Source organism: Chiloscyllium plagiosum, chromosome 27 (genome assembly GCF_004010195.1).
Source record: "Chiloscyllium plagiosum isolate BGI_BamShark_2017 chromosome 27, ASM401019v2, whole genome shotgun sequence".
Classification (NCBI taxonomy): domain Eukaryota; kingdom Metazoa; phylum Chordata; class Chondrichthyes; order Orectolobiformes; family Hemiscylliidae; genus Chiloscyllium; species Chiloscyllium plagiosum.
In genome coordinates this window covers 30,275,291-30,290,594 of record NC_057736.1, presented here as the reverse complement: position 1 = coordinate 30,290,594, position 15,304 = coordinate 30,275,291, and the positions used below count along the sequence as shown (strand labels likewise).

The 15,304-nt window shown below is 37.8% G+C and overlaps 1 long non-coding RNA gene across 1 annotated transcript in view; it reads right to left on the bottom strand.

Annotated features, from left to right (window-relative positions):
* Positions 1-8,403: 8,403 nt before the first annotated feature.
* The window catches only part of LOC122563435, an 11,948-nt gene continuing 5,047 nt past the window's right edge, over positions 8,404-15,304 (bottom strand). The window contains exon 3 of the long non-coding RNA XR_006315604.1: positions 8,404-12,483. This is a non-coding gene — a long non-coding RNA (uncharacterized LOC122563435). The remainder of the gene's footprint in view (positions 12,484-15,304) is intronic.

Genomic DNA, 15,304 nt, shown 5'->3' with positions numbered 1-15,304 from the left:
CACATCTTTCCTATAATAGGGCGATCAGAACTGGATGCAGTATTCCAAGTGCGGTCTAACCAAAGTTTTATAGAGCTGCAACAAGATCTCATGACTCTTAAACTCAATCTCCCTGTTAATGAAAGCCAAAGCTGTCTGCTCTGAGCAGCACGTGTGAGATTACAGTTACATCACAGTATTTAATGTTCATTAAACCCTTTCTATGTGATTTCTTTGAATATTTCCTTTTGCCAAATATAAAGCTATTGAATGTGAGGTATGAAAGACTGCTTGGCCGACAGTCAAGCATCATCTAATTGGACAATGAGGCTTTAAGCTTTCCAATTGTTGTAGGAAGGCAAGGAGGTTTTGCTAAACGTGTGCAAGACACTTGTTTGACGTCACCTGGAGTACTGTGTGCTGTTCGGGATGCCACACTATAGGAAGGATGCAAAATCATTGGAGACAGTGCAGAAAAGGTTTGCAAGAATGGTACCATGAATGAGAAATTTCAGTTGTGAGGATTTACTGAAGAGGCGAGGGACTGTACGCTTTGAAGAGAAGAAGGTTAAGAGGATTTTTCAAACTCATGAGAGGGTTTGATATGGTGGGTAGTGAGAAACTGTTCCCAAATGTAAGAGGATTGAGAACAAGAGGACTCAAATTGAAACTGATTACCAAACTAGTATTTGATGCTATGGTAAGGGAGGCTATATCAGGGCAGTACAAAGTTTTGATTAGGCCAGAGCTGGAATATTGTGTGCAGCTCTGGTCACCGCACTACAGAAAGAATGTGATTGCATTGGAAGGGGTGCTGAGGAAATTCACGAGAATGTTGCCTGGGATGGAGACTGTTAGCTATGAAGACAGGCTGAATAGGCTCAGGTTGGTTTCTATGGAGCAGAGAAAGCTGAGAGAGCATCTGATTGAGATGTATTAGGTTATGAGGATCAATGACAGAGTGGATAGGAAACAGCTGTTCCTCTTGGTTGAGGGATCAGTAAGGAGGGGACATAACTTTAGGGTGAAGGATAGGAAGTTTAAATTTGAAGAAATATTTTTTCACCCAGAGAGTGGTGAGAATCTGAAATATAATATCTGGGAGGGTGGTAGAGGCAGGAAACCACATAACCTTTTAAAGAAATATTTGGATGACACTTGAAATGTCATAAAATTCAGGGTTATGGGCAAAGTGCTGGAAAGTGGGATTAGTCTACATAGGTCATTGTAGACTCAATGGGCTGAAGGGCCTTTCTCTCCTGTATGACTCTATGATATGTGATAAAGGTATTTCAGTACAATGAGTGGTTAAGGTCTAGAATGTATTGTGTGGAAGTGCGGTGGAGACAGTCAATTGAGCCATTCTATTGGGAATTAGAGGATTAATTGGGTAGAAATAATGCGCAAGGGTGTGGATAAAAGGCAGGAGAAGGACACTAACTCATAATGTTCATTTCAAGAGCTGGTGCAAACAAGATGGACCGAATGGTCTCCTTTGGGCTATAAAACCGCTGTGATCCTGTGAAATACAAATCTACCTGCTGCCTATAGTTAAGATTACCATTATGCTGAGTGAAAAAGAAGGCTGTAAAATCCATTAAACAACTAATTGAGCCACAAATGTTTATAGTGTAAGCTGGCACCAGCTGCTGTACAAGTGTTTGTCTTCTCGTTCTTTTAATAGAACTCTAGATGATTACCCTCAAAACATGATTCCCTTCTGCGCAGGATCACTCATGAGAGTTCTTGTACAGCCTAGAGATGTTGCGATTATATTTTGAAAAATGCTGGGAAAATTCGCCTGGTTCATTATAAATTGAAACATTGATTATTTGCCGCAAATGGTGTTTGCGCACTGAATGTTATCTTGCAGCAATATGAAGAAGCATTACTTTTCAGGCCTCTGTTTGGTATCCCATCAATCCCTGGCTCTGAGAACAATGGGAGGTGGGAATTGGAGAATGGAACCTTCAAGTCAAGACTCCACCCCTTTGTGGTTCAGTTTCATTCCTTCAGTCAAGGGGTGGGACACATAACAAGTGGGAATATTAAGCTGTACATAAATGACGCAGGATTGACAGGAAAATATCTCCCCTGCCTGGTGTTGTGAACACCTGCACAGGAAGGCACCCAAGGAAGAGCCTAATAATCCTGACAACCCATTGTGAATTATAACCAGGATCCACTTGAACAGTTGTAATAGCACCAGAGTTAGAGTGCTGCAGCTGCCACTGAAATAGTATTCCTGAAGGAACTGGGCAGAACAGAATGGGAAAATCCAACGCTTTAACCAGATGCTGGCAGTTTAACTGAAGCATGTCAGAGATAAACAGGGAGAATGTATGAGACTAACATTCTTATGTATAAGCTGAAATACCTTGCTCCACATTTCTTCAAAATTGCAAAAAGAAAATTGTTACAATGGATGAAAACATAGCACAATTTATATGCAAACTTGGCTCACACTGCAAATGTGGGAGAATAGTCTATTGGCCTTGACTGCATCAGCAAAAGAAGACACAAAATGAAGTCCAGACTCTTTCCAACAGAAAGGACAAGTCACTCATTAGCCTCAGTGTTACATTGGCTTCAAAAACTTTTGACTATTCTTCTTAGTCATCATTGTTCAGCTTTGAAGGCTTTTAAACTTTAAGCAGCGAAAAGGGCTGACTCAAAATAGATAGCTAAATAAACATACTCCATGTTACAGAACATGTTCTCTTAGTTTTGCTCCTAATTTAAAACACAGTTAAATATTAATCTATTTATTCAGCAGCTCAGCTGATTCAAACACAATTTATAAACAACATTTTTTAGTTGTTGACCTTTTCTGAAACATGGGAAATGCTTGTTTTCTCCATGGTAACAAATGAGAGCAATATCTCCAGCCAGTAGATAACATTTGAGAGCTTTGAAAGACTCTTGATTTGCATTGGGTCGCAGTTAGACAGCTAACAGAGCATCTGTGTTTTGTTCATGTTGAATTAACTATTCATTATCATTTCAAATTGTTTTTCTCTGTGTACCTATCTTCTAAAAGCTACAGGTATTAAAGGATAATACATACATTGACATAAATCAATGTGAACAGAACAGAATTGCAAATTGTGTGATTTGTTTCCAAAAAAATAAGCTTTTCAAATAACCTAACTAAAGATTAGCAAACAAATAGCTTAATGATCAAAATAATCTTCAAATGCTGAATGCCCTGTAACTGTGGCAATATAAGACGTATTTGAATTTCCAAATATAAACATCCAAATATAAACTTCTAAAGCCAGATTCTGAGAAACAAACGGCACATCTCATCCAAAAGTGTGCAAACATTGCTTTGGTTAAGTGCACCAGACTTGGTTTCTTGATGATGGGTTCACAATGCAGGGGAGAACAATATTCATATAACTCCACACGTTATAAAACTTGCGATTTCAATGGCTACCTTTATTCAATAGCTCTGCATCAAATCACGCAACTCCCTCCAACACTGCCCAAATCCATCACTCATTTATTTTCATTTGCTCATGCTCCTTCGTGAGCCCACAAGTACATCAGCTTCTTAATTACTGTATTATTGTTGATCACAGTCTTCACTGTGAATGTGGATAACTCCCCTGCTGTTTTACAGACCTCTGTGGGGAATAACTCTGGAGCTTCTACATCTTCGTAACAAAAACATTATTTAAAAGCCCTTGCAAACTCCTTGGTTTCTGCAAATGTCATTTTGCCAGTTTATAATGCACTCTGGATTTTTCATTTCACACTTATTTCACAAGATGATGGCAGCACAGCGTGGAGGAGTATTTATTGCCCAGAGGGCAATTAAGAGTCAACCACATTACCGTGGGTCTGGAGTCACATTTAGGCCAGGCCAGGTAAGGATGGCAGTTTCTTGCCCTAAAAGACATTAGTGAACCAGATGAGGCTTGCCCCAATAATCCACAATGGTTTCATGGTCACCAATACACTCTTAATTCCAGATTTTTTTTTATTGAAATCAAATTCCACCATCTGCCATGGTGAGATTCAAACCTCAGAACATTACCTATGTCTCTGGGTTAACTAGCTACGTCCAACTAATACCACTTGGCCATCATAGACTACTGGACAAGGTCTGGAAAAATTGACGATCATAAAAACAGGTCTATGTCCCTTTACTCCTGAATTTTGTATCTGGAGAAGGAGTGTTGACTGAGGTTAATATTAAAGAAAATTGGCCAATTTATTTATATATCGAGAGAACATCATTACTTCATTGTTGTACCATTTCACAGCACACATTTGTACTTGTAAAGAATGTCTTTGAAAAGTGAATAATCTTCAGCTGTTAAAGAACAGTAAGTAGACCCACCTCCATTTAAAAAAAGCCTAGTTTGCGTTGTGTTTTATGAAAGGCCATTGGCAAATTGTTTCATTACATGTCTCAAAGTAACAGAAGAAACAGTGGATACAAGTAACTGGAAGAGGGACACGAGATGTATTTTTTACTATAATGAGAAGTTGTGCTGTGCCTTAAAGAATGGTGCAATGAGACTCATTTGTAACTTTCAAAAGAGGACTGTGCAGACGCTTGAAAATGCAAAAGAAAATGCAAAATAATGGAGAATGGACTAACTTGACAGTTCTTTCAAAGAGCTAGCTTTGGCAATGATGGGCCAAGTAGCCTCTTTTTGTGCAAGTTATCATTTTATGCTTGGGAGTAAGTTACATGACCAACATCTTCCAAAGATAACAACTTGCTGGGGAAGGATGAGTAAATTCAATGGATGTAAAGGAAATGAACATGGGTTAAAGGAAGCATTATTTTCAAACAGAAAAGAGCACTTCACAGATGAAAATACTTTTGGATGAAGATTGACATTTGACTCACTTGATTTATCTCAATGCTTCTTAAGTGAGCCTAGTGTATCGGTCTCATAACCATTTGTGGTACTTGATGAGTTAATACAACAAACACCTTTTATTTTAAATAGTGTGTTGAGTGATAAACCAGATTTTATTTTGACAAATTAGCTCTCTGGACTCTGGGCTAATTTACATTGAACACTTGTTGCTCATGATTCAGTGCCCAGCAGCAACCAACTCCTCTGAGAATAATGTTTTCAGTGGAACTTTTGGAGGTTTATGTTTATATTAAAAATAAAATAAGATAAACAGCTTCAGTACACAATGTGTACTCATGTAACTAATCTCCCTTGTTGTGAAATAAAGTTGAACAATGTTTCTGACTGAGGCACCAAGAAAAGAAATATTGAAGTCAATGTAAGATTAAGATTAAATTATTTTATAAAAACTAATTTTAAACAAGGCAACAATAACAGTAAAATGGTGAAATAGCAATACATTGCACTACTTTATGTTTACTTTAATAGGATGCACAGACAGTAACAACAATAGGCATTTGTATAACTTCCTACAAGGCAGTAAAATGTTCATTATGCTGAACATCATTAATAAAAAGATACAGAATTATATGAGGACAAACGAAAAAAACTTTGTCATGAGGATAGTTTCAAAGAGATTAAGAAAGGGAAAGGTTTTGGGAGGGAATTTCAGGGTTTTGGTCTCGGGTAGTTAAAAGGAGGGCCACCAGTGGTCAAGTACAAGATGCAAGAATTGGAGGAATACAGAGATTTCAAGTTTGTAGATTGAAAAGGCTCTCAGAGATAGGGAGGGAAAGGCTGTGGATGGATTTGAAAACAAGGCTGAGGATTTCAAAATTGTGCATTGTGTTGTAAATAGAATATTACTTCTGACTATAACTTTCTAGCTGGAAGCTTTGCAGACTTCCTAAAGTAACAATGATGGTAACAAGGCAAGAGTGCAGAGCAACCAAAACAAAACTGACCATTTTGCTTCTACTAACATCTACAAAGGTTAATTTGGCACTAGAGAACACAATCTCAGTGGAGAGATTTGGCACAATTCCCTGTAAACATAAGACCAGGCTTAATAAGCCATAAGCTAATGTACATCATGCAGTCATGAAACACATAAACACAGCTGTTAGTCACTATGTTTTAATCAACAAAAGTATGTCCCTTAAGGTCAATAAATACCCGATGTACTACACAGTTTTGCCTCTGAGGGATGCAGGACTTGAGTCATGTGGATAGAAAGGAGAAGCTGGTATGAATAAAACAACTGGGGATCTTAAACAAAAACAGAAATTGCTGGAGAAACTCAGCAGGTCTGGCAGCATTTGTGGCAAGAAAGTGCAGTTAACATTTTGAATCTGATTCTGATGAAGTTACCAGACTCGAAATGTTAACTCTTTCTTCCCACAGAAGTGGCCAGACTGGTAGAGTTTCTCTAACAATTTCTGTTTTTGATTGAGGAGAAGCTGGTGTTGTCCTCTTTACAGTAGAGAAGCTGAAAGGAAGATTTAATGGAAATGCTCATGATTATTGAATGGTTTTGATAGGTTACATATGTAGAAATTATTACCAGTGGCAGAATGATCAATCATGAGAGGGAACAGATATCACGTGAAAGGGAAATGAACCACACAGCTACAAAGAAAGCTTTTTGTTGCACAGTATGCTGCTCTGATCTGAAATACATAAAAGGATGACTGGATGAGGGGGGAAAAAATTGGAGGGCTAGCTGGAAAAAGCAGAAAATATAATTAATTGGATAGCTTTTTCATAGAGGTGAGAGATGACGTCAGGAGCAACTTTTTCGCTCAGAGGGTGGTGCATGCATGGAATGAGCTACCAAAGAAAGTGATGGAGGCTGGTATATGAATAGGAAGAGTTTAGAGGGATATGGGCCAAGTGCTGGCTAATGGAACAAGATTAGTTTATGCTATCTGGTAGGCATGGACAAGTTGGGCCGAAGAGTCTGTTTCCATGCTGTACATCTCTATGAATCTATGTATGTATAATGGTCTGGATAGCCATCTTGCATCTCTCGATGATTTGTGAAAGCTCTAAGCCATTGTTTGTAAGAACTTCTGGTTTGTTGGCTAATGTACCCTGGTTAGGATGACTAGAACAAATATATTGCAGTGATTTTGCAATGTTTTCTATTGTGTACATTGCCATTTTAACCACCCTTTTGATGTTGGCCCTTTAACAGATTTCCTCAATGTCACCTTTTAAACCTATCTGATGGGCCTGATGAAATGGGCTTTCTATTTTATTAGTCATTTTGGCTTCTTTTAAAATAAAATCAATGTTTTATTTTCCCTTCCAAAAGATTCTGTGACCAGCATTTTTTAACTGCGTGGCTAAATAAACTTTGAAACACATAGATCCCGGAGCCCAGTGAAAACTAAGTTCCTTATTCGTGTCCAAGTGTCCTTGTACTCTTTTTCAAAACTGAGAAAAAAAGAAACAAACTAAGAAAATCTTAAACAGCTCATTAGGGGACTGTAACTAAAAAGAAAACTGGACAATCAACTTTAGACATGGCTGGAAAATGTAATGCAGTTGAGCCCTTCCTTATCCCAAGTACGCACTGGCCTCCATCATCTTCAAAAATGCTATCAGAAATTGCATGCATTCTCTCCATTGACACTCAGACAGGCATGGAACAATGAACAAAGGACAGTCAAGAATTATGAGCTCCTTGATGGTTCCCAAGGAACCTTATAAACAGATCTTTTCTTGAATGTAAAGCTCACAAGCTATTTACTACTTAGTTACACTGAACACTCATGACAGCAACATGCTAACAGTTAAGAGCTGTCTAAAGGAGTGAAAGAAACAATGTACATTGCTTTTGGTGGATCTGGAAATTTTTAATCAACCTGTTCAGATCAACCTGGAGCAGGTGGGATTTAAACCTAGGTTTTCTAACTCAAAGGTGGGGATACTACCATCAAACCACAAGATTCCACCTATAGTGGATCTATCTAATTCCATTTTACGTGATCCAATAAAAGGAAAATCAGGGATGAATTTTCTCTTGATGCAGTCAGTGACAGACTAATCACTTGTTCTTTAGTTTTGCTAAATTCATGAGCCTTGAGACATTTTTGTTGCTTTTCGATAAAAGTTTAAAAAGTTAGCTCCAGAGAAGACTTGGAATTCTAGAATTTTAGAAATGATTCTTCCGTTAATGCAATATGTAGAGCACAGTTTCATGTAAATCATCACATAATCATGTTGCAATCTGCTATTCCAAAGTTCCAAACATTCCAATGCTCTGCATCTTAATTTATGTCTGGCAGCCAACTCATGTATCTCTTTCCCTGTTGCTGTCAAGTAGTTTTTTCTTCAACAAGTGAAAAATGTCCATCGAATTAAATGTGATAGTTTTCTCTATAAAACATAATTGCCCTACCATTGTCAATAATGTCAATAATTTTTATTAAATTAGTAAAAATGCTGAGAAGACAACCAGAGGCAACAAGCATTTTAAAGATATGACTGTATTTAAAATAACAATAAAAATCACTCTAAATGTACAATGAAGCCCATGGAAAATGAATACATATAACTTCCCAAAATAAATGCGTTTTGTTTCTTTGAATAAGGAAATATTTTACAAATTCTGCTGTAATTTCAATGCAGTTAAGTTAAACAGCTGAGCATTTGTGTTTGAATATAACTTTATTAAAGCTTGTTTGATAATACATAGATGCCACACAAAGTCGCACATCTGATAGTCATTATCTGAAACAGAATAGAATGATATAATCCTAACAATAACACAGTTAAACAAGTGCAACCAGAGTAAGTAAAGCAATGTTCAACTGTGATTTCATTAGAAGCTAATTAAAAAATACCCTGTAATAAACTATTAAGAGGAGTATTAGCCACTTTAATGCCCTATGGATATTGTGAATTTCTTTTCCTGTATTAACGTCAAAATTCAAATGACAGGAGGCCTTTGAAAAAACACACCCAATAAGTACTGAATTTAGTTGTCACCGCATTTCCCTGCATTCAAAATGTCCTCAACTTCTTCTCCCTAATGGTACGCGAGTCATGTTGTGCTGTTATAGTGACACATGTGATAAAGTGATGTGAAGTTGAACAACTTTAGCCTGGGAATCATTATTACCATGATCAGAAAATGAACAGATTTACTAGAGACTGAGAAACTGTCTAGCATCATTTCTGGCCATGTACCTCAAAATGCTCTCTATCCAAAAAGAAAAATACTTGAAATGAATCAGTTTTCTGATTGTTTCATTAGATCAATAATTTTCAAATTTTAAGCTAGGATATTAGTAGGTTTCATTCTATCGCACAATGACTGTCATCACAAAAATCAGGAGGGCTAACTAATTTTTCAGTAGTAGGTTAAATCAAACTTTAATTAGATATGGTAATCCATTAGCTCTGACTAAAATGGAATATACCAGTACACCCAACTGAAGCAAGATTGATTTCTATACTGTGGGCACCATCTTGGTAAGATCTGAGTCACAGAGTAGGCCAGCTCTGAGTGAGAAGACTTTATGAGAATAACCATCAAGGAAGGGGAGGATGAGATCAACACTTTTCAAAAAGAATGCACACCCATTTTTAAATATACTTACTTGGTGCTGAGCCTCTCACAATGGAAACAATAAAATGGTTGAATGCTTGCAACGCTGATAGCAATACCTCCTGCAGCTTTCAGTTAATCCTCTACACCTGGTGTTATCCCCTCTTAACAATAATAGGAGAATGTCTGTAGTTCCTCTTAATTAACAACCACAAACAAAATCGCAAAAACATTAAGTTTCTGGGAATAGAATATGATTGATTCTGGAGAAAGACCGACTCTCTGTTTTCATTAAAAGGGAAATATAACCCATCTTAGACTCTTTATTCATATTACATACATTACTCTAACATTATACAAATATAATTTTGTTTTAATTTTATTAAAGTCCAGTCAAACAAATATTTTATGCTTGAAGCGAACATCACAAGACATAGGTTTAAACTGCATATTCATATAGAAGCAGGGTGACCAGACCATGCCAGAATTCAAATTCGCAACGGTGCTCTGTAATGACAGGGCTGGCTGTAGATGGGACACAGCTACAACCATTCAAAAATACATTCAACTTTGCTCAGGCATTTCTTAAAAGGTCTGTCCAGGAGTGAGTCTGCACAGATTGAATGTCAAAGGCAATGCCAGGTAGAAGCAGAAACCTTGAAGGATGAGGACAGTAATCAAAAAAGCTGCACTGACCAAATCATTCTGGCAATGATCTTGGGAAACATTTGAACTGAGAAAGGCATTCCTGATGTAAAATTAGGATAGAAGTGGATTGTAATTTGTTTTTTTTGTTTTTTTTTAATTAATAGATTGCTTTCTTTTGTGGACTAACTAAAGGCTAACTAAAGCTATAAGGGCTTCTGATGCTGATATAACTACATGGTAACATCTCCTGTGTTTTCTGTGGAATTCATAAGCGCAGGTAATTAATTGATATAGAAACAAACAGACAGAAAGAAATTGATTGGATAGATTGATGATGGACAAGTTATTGCAGGGGTGTGAGAAGAAGTAGGTAATTCTATTTAAGATTATTTACTCAGAGGTATGTTGGGTCAATGCTGACGCCGAATAGATGGATTGAATGACATGCTTCCATTTAATAACTTCGATGTATTTCTAGCACATTTTTAAAGAAAAACATTAACCCTACTATTTATTCCAGTAAAACTTTCATTCACGTTACTTTTTTTTGCTTGAGCTCAGATGGTAAAGACTTGCAATGATGTAGTGCCTTTTATAACCACAAAAGATCCTGAAGTACTCCATAGCTAATGAAAAGTCCTTTTGAAGTGATATCACTATTGTCAGAACTGTGGTGTCTAATTTGTAGATAGTAAGCCCTCAAAAACAGAAAAGTGACAGTCACCAGGTACTTTGTTTTTAATGTTATTTGTCAAAGGTTAAATATTGGCTGAGAGATCAGGGAGAATTCCCTTGCTCTTCCTCAGTGATCTTTTATATCCCACTAATAGAGTAGAAGTCTGTAATCAGATGGCAAGTGCAGCACTGGAAGTGTCCACCTAGATCTTTGTGGAATGAGATTTTGACCCGCAATCTTTTTCCTTCAAATGAAAGAGTGATTCCCACTGAGCCACAGTTGCCAACAGCATCCTGGTTGTTAGTCACCTTATAGCAAAAAGAATTGCATCCACCTCAGAAGGACCATTTGAATCACTTCTGCTAGACCAAAAATATCAGCTTTCAGAATCTAGATGCCTGTGCACTAAATAGCAAAGCAAGGACCCTCAGAGGACAATGTAGTCACATTGCAATTTTATATTTCCTGCCCCTTCCTGTATTAAATAATAAAAGGTAAGGCCTAGAAGACTTTTTCCTACTATATGAGCAACATGTTTAATCATAAAGATTGTTGTTATTTACAATAACCTACAAAGATTTCAACACTGCAAACTCACAGCACTGAACAGACCTTTTAACGAGATGTATCACTTTACATTACAATGATTTATGTCTATTTGGAATTGGTATAATCACTGCATAAGCCTTTTCTGTACAGTTTATCAAGTATTCTCTGATGCAGAGCTGTGGAGATGAGAATTTAAGAGGGAATGAATTTCATATCACACCAAATGCAGTTTGCATTTAAGATTTCAAGCTATTGATATTAATTTCAATGTTAAAAACACTGATTTCTCTCATAGATTTGGCCTATGTTTGATTTATGTCTATTTCGGATTGGCAAGAAGACAGTGCCCATTTTCCCAGTCATTCTATGTTGCAAGTTGAGAAGTCCAAGGCATTATTGTTTGTTTGAATGGACTTAAACACTGGAAAAAATGGCTTAATTTTTCCACACTGCCGGAATGGACGTGTTGATCATTTTCCATATACTTCCTTTTAAGACAATGCATCTATTGAAGATAAATATCCATCCTCCATAATTTGCGGCTTTACCCCTCACTGAGGTAAAATTCTACCTCAGATTTATGGTGTCTACAGCAGTTAGATATGTAAGGACACTTCTGCATTTTGATTCTTCAACTACAGATAAATTTCTACCTTTTTTCAGTATTTGAAAGAATTGTTCCTATGAGTGATGATGCCCAGAGAGGAAGAGAGAGAGCTATTTCCCCATTTCAGCATCCCTTTAAGCCACCTCCTATTCTGAGACTCAGTTGGTGGATGTAAAATTAACAATTGCTTCAGCTTCATTAAGGGTAAAAGATCTCCCCAGATTGAAATACTGACATAAAAAGGCTTATGCAGTTCTACGCTGATGTCGGAATGTAAATTGACAGAACTGAACATTCAAAGTCTGGTGTGAATTCTTGGCTCCTGCGTTTAAAAACTAAAGGGTGCAAAGTGAATAGTCAAAATAAACACGGCAATAGTATAAACCATTATCTTCATAGACTCTGTCATACTTGCAGATCCAATCAAATTTTCTTCTCCATCTAATTTGAGACAGGAATCTGTGGTGGCTGTGCAGCACTCCTGGACACAGGTTGTTGAACTGCTACCTGAACAGCCAGAGGACACACTGTTGCAAGAGTCATCACAGCTACTTGTCCATGTGTTGGTTGCTGTATTCTTTTCCAGCTGATGAGCAGAAGGGGAAACATTGAAAGATGTATGTGACTATATAGTATAGCAGTAAACTCAGGATGATGTTTCTGAAATGATTGAATATTCATTCATGTTGGAATACAAAGTTCATATATTTGCAAACTGTGGACGGCAGGGGTTCAAGAAGGCAGTTCACCAACACCTTCTCAAGGGCAACTAGGGATGGGTAATAGGATGCTGGCCCAGCCAGTGATGTCCACATCCCATGAGTGAATAAAAAAAACTGTCAGATATCGTCTGAAAAATTACTTCCAATTACTTCCTCATGCATCAACTTATATACATAATAGAATTGGATGCTGCATTGATGACTTTCAAAACATCAACATCTTGCATTTTTATAGTGTCATTAATGCGCAAAAAATCCCAACTTGCTTCTTTGAATAATTATAAACTTAATATGAACACCAAGCCATTGAAAAAGCCATTAGAACATTGTTTAGATTCTCAATCGGCAAGGGGGTGAAAACCTATTGTGTGTAGATTATAGGGTAATCAGATCAACCATAATTTTACTGAATGGTAGAGCAGGCCTTGGGGTTAACGTCAGCTCCTAATTCATATGTTCACATGTATATTGTTCAAAAATCTAAACCAAGAGGTGTGTTTTAAAGAGTCTTGTCATGATTTGATTTGACTTATTATTGTCACATGTACAAAAAAAGTATTGTTTTGTATGCTAAAAAATGTGTTGCTGGAAAAGTGCAGCAGGTCAGGCAGCATCCAAGGAGCAGGAGAATCGACGTTTCGGGCATAAGCCCTTCTTCAGGATACCTGAAGAAGGGCTTATGCCCGAATCGTCGATTCTCCTGCTCCTTGGATGCTGCCTGACCTGCTGCACTTTTCCAGCAACACATTTTTCAGCTCTGATCTCCAGCATCTGCAGTCCTCACTTTCTCCCTGTTTTGTATGCTACCCAAACAAATCATACCTTACGTAAATACATTAGGGTAATAGAACAGATGCGAAATATAATATTATAGCTACAGAGAAGGTGCAGAGAAAGATCAAGAGAGCCATTTAAAAGTCTGATAACAGGAGAGAAGAAGCTGTTCTGAATCTGTTTCTGTATGTTTTCAAACCTTTGTATCTTTTGCCTGATAGGAGAGGTTGGAAGAGAGTATAAGTGGGTCTTTGAATATGTTGTTTGCTTTCCCAAAGCAATAGCATGTGTAGATGAAGTCAACGGGTGGAAAGCTAGTTTGTGTGATGAATTTGCCTGTATCCACAACTCTCTGTAATTTTTGTACATTAATGTGCTGTACTACATTGTCATTTAATTTGGCACCATCAATTTTTCGAGTGAAGCACTCCACGCCTCACTCAAGTACTGGAGAGGAATAGCGTTGTCACCATGTTGGATATATTCCTCAAGTTTTCATATTACAGCCTCCAATCTCCAGCTCAATTCACACTCACAAATAGTCACTCTACCCTAGGGTATTGTTGTCTAATTTCAGTCAGAATGGGAATCTCTCTCTCTCTCTCTCTCTGTAGTGTCCTCATTGACCAAGGTTTGCTAAGCATAGCTTATGTGCATAGGACAAGGGAGAGGACTTCAGGAACTACCACAGTCATGACATGGATTGAACTATAATTTGCTCATTATTCTACAACACACTCAAGCCATCTTGATAACTGAGCAAAACTAAATCCCAGAATATAAATTGACAGTGCAGTATCCCAATTCAGTGACAGATATTTTTTGACCTTCAATCAACCAGTCTCTTCCTATGTCCAACACTTCTCAAATTAGTGAATAACAACATTCAAATCTGTTTCTTTTTTAGATCCCAAGTTTTACAAGAATGTTGCCAGGGTTGCAGGATTTCAGCTATAGGGAGAGGCTGAATAAGCTGGGGCTGTCTTCCCTGAAGAATTGGAGACTGAGGGATGACCTTATAGAGGTTTATAAAATCATGAGGGGCATGGATAGGATAAATAGACAATGTCTTTTCCCTGGGGTGGGGGAGTTCAGAACTAGAGGGCATAGGCTTATGGTAAAGGAGGAAAAATTTAAAAGAGACCTAAAGGGCAACTTTTCCATGCAGAGATCAGTGTGCTGAAAATGTGTTGCTGGAACAGCGCTGCAGGTCAGGCAGCATCCAGGGAACAGGAGAATCGACGTTTCGGGCACAAGCCCTCATTATTTTATAAATCTCTAAAACAAATAGACATAACTTCTTCAACCTACCCGAGTAGCGAGGATTCATTAAAGCCATGAATCATTCTTGTAGTTCTTATATAACCCCTTTACAAATGTCTATACTAAAGGCCATGTGACTGGAATAAATAAATGCTAATTGTCATGTCATTGGTCATCCCCCTCATTCCCCACACTCATGTCCCCACAATCATCTGTTTGCTTTCCCCCTGGGGTTGTTCTGAAGTCTCTGGGAATTAAAGCCTAATGTGCAGGCCATGCTATAGGCAGCTCAGGAGAAAAATCATAGGGGCAATTATAAAGTCGTAGAGTCATAGAGATGTACAGCATGGAAACAGAGCCTTCAGTCCAACCCGTCCATGCCGACCAGATGTCCCAACCTAATCTAGTCCCACTTGGCCCATAGCTTGTGCCCGAAACGTCGATTCTCCTGTTCCCTGGATGCTGCCTGACCTGCTGCGCTGTTCCAGCAACACATTTTCAGCTCTGATCTCCAGCATCTGCAGACCTCACTTTCTCCTGAGAGATCAGTGAGCATATAGAATGAGCTGCCAGAGGAATTGGTGGAAGCTGGTACAACTACATCATTTAAAAGGCATCTGGATGGGTATATGAATAGGAAGTGTTTAG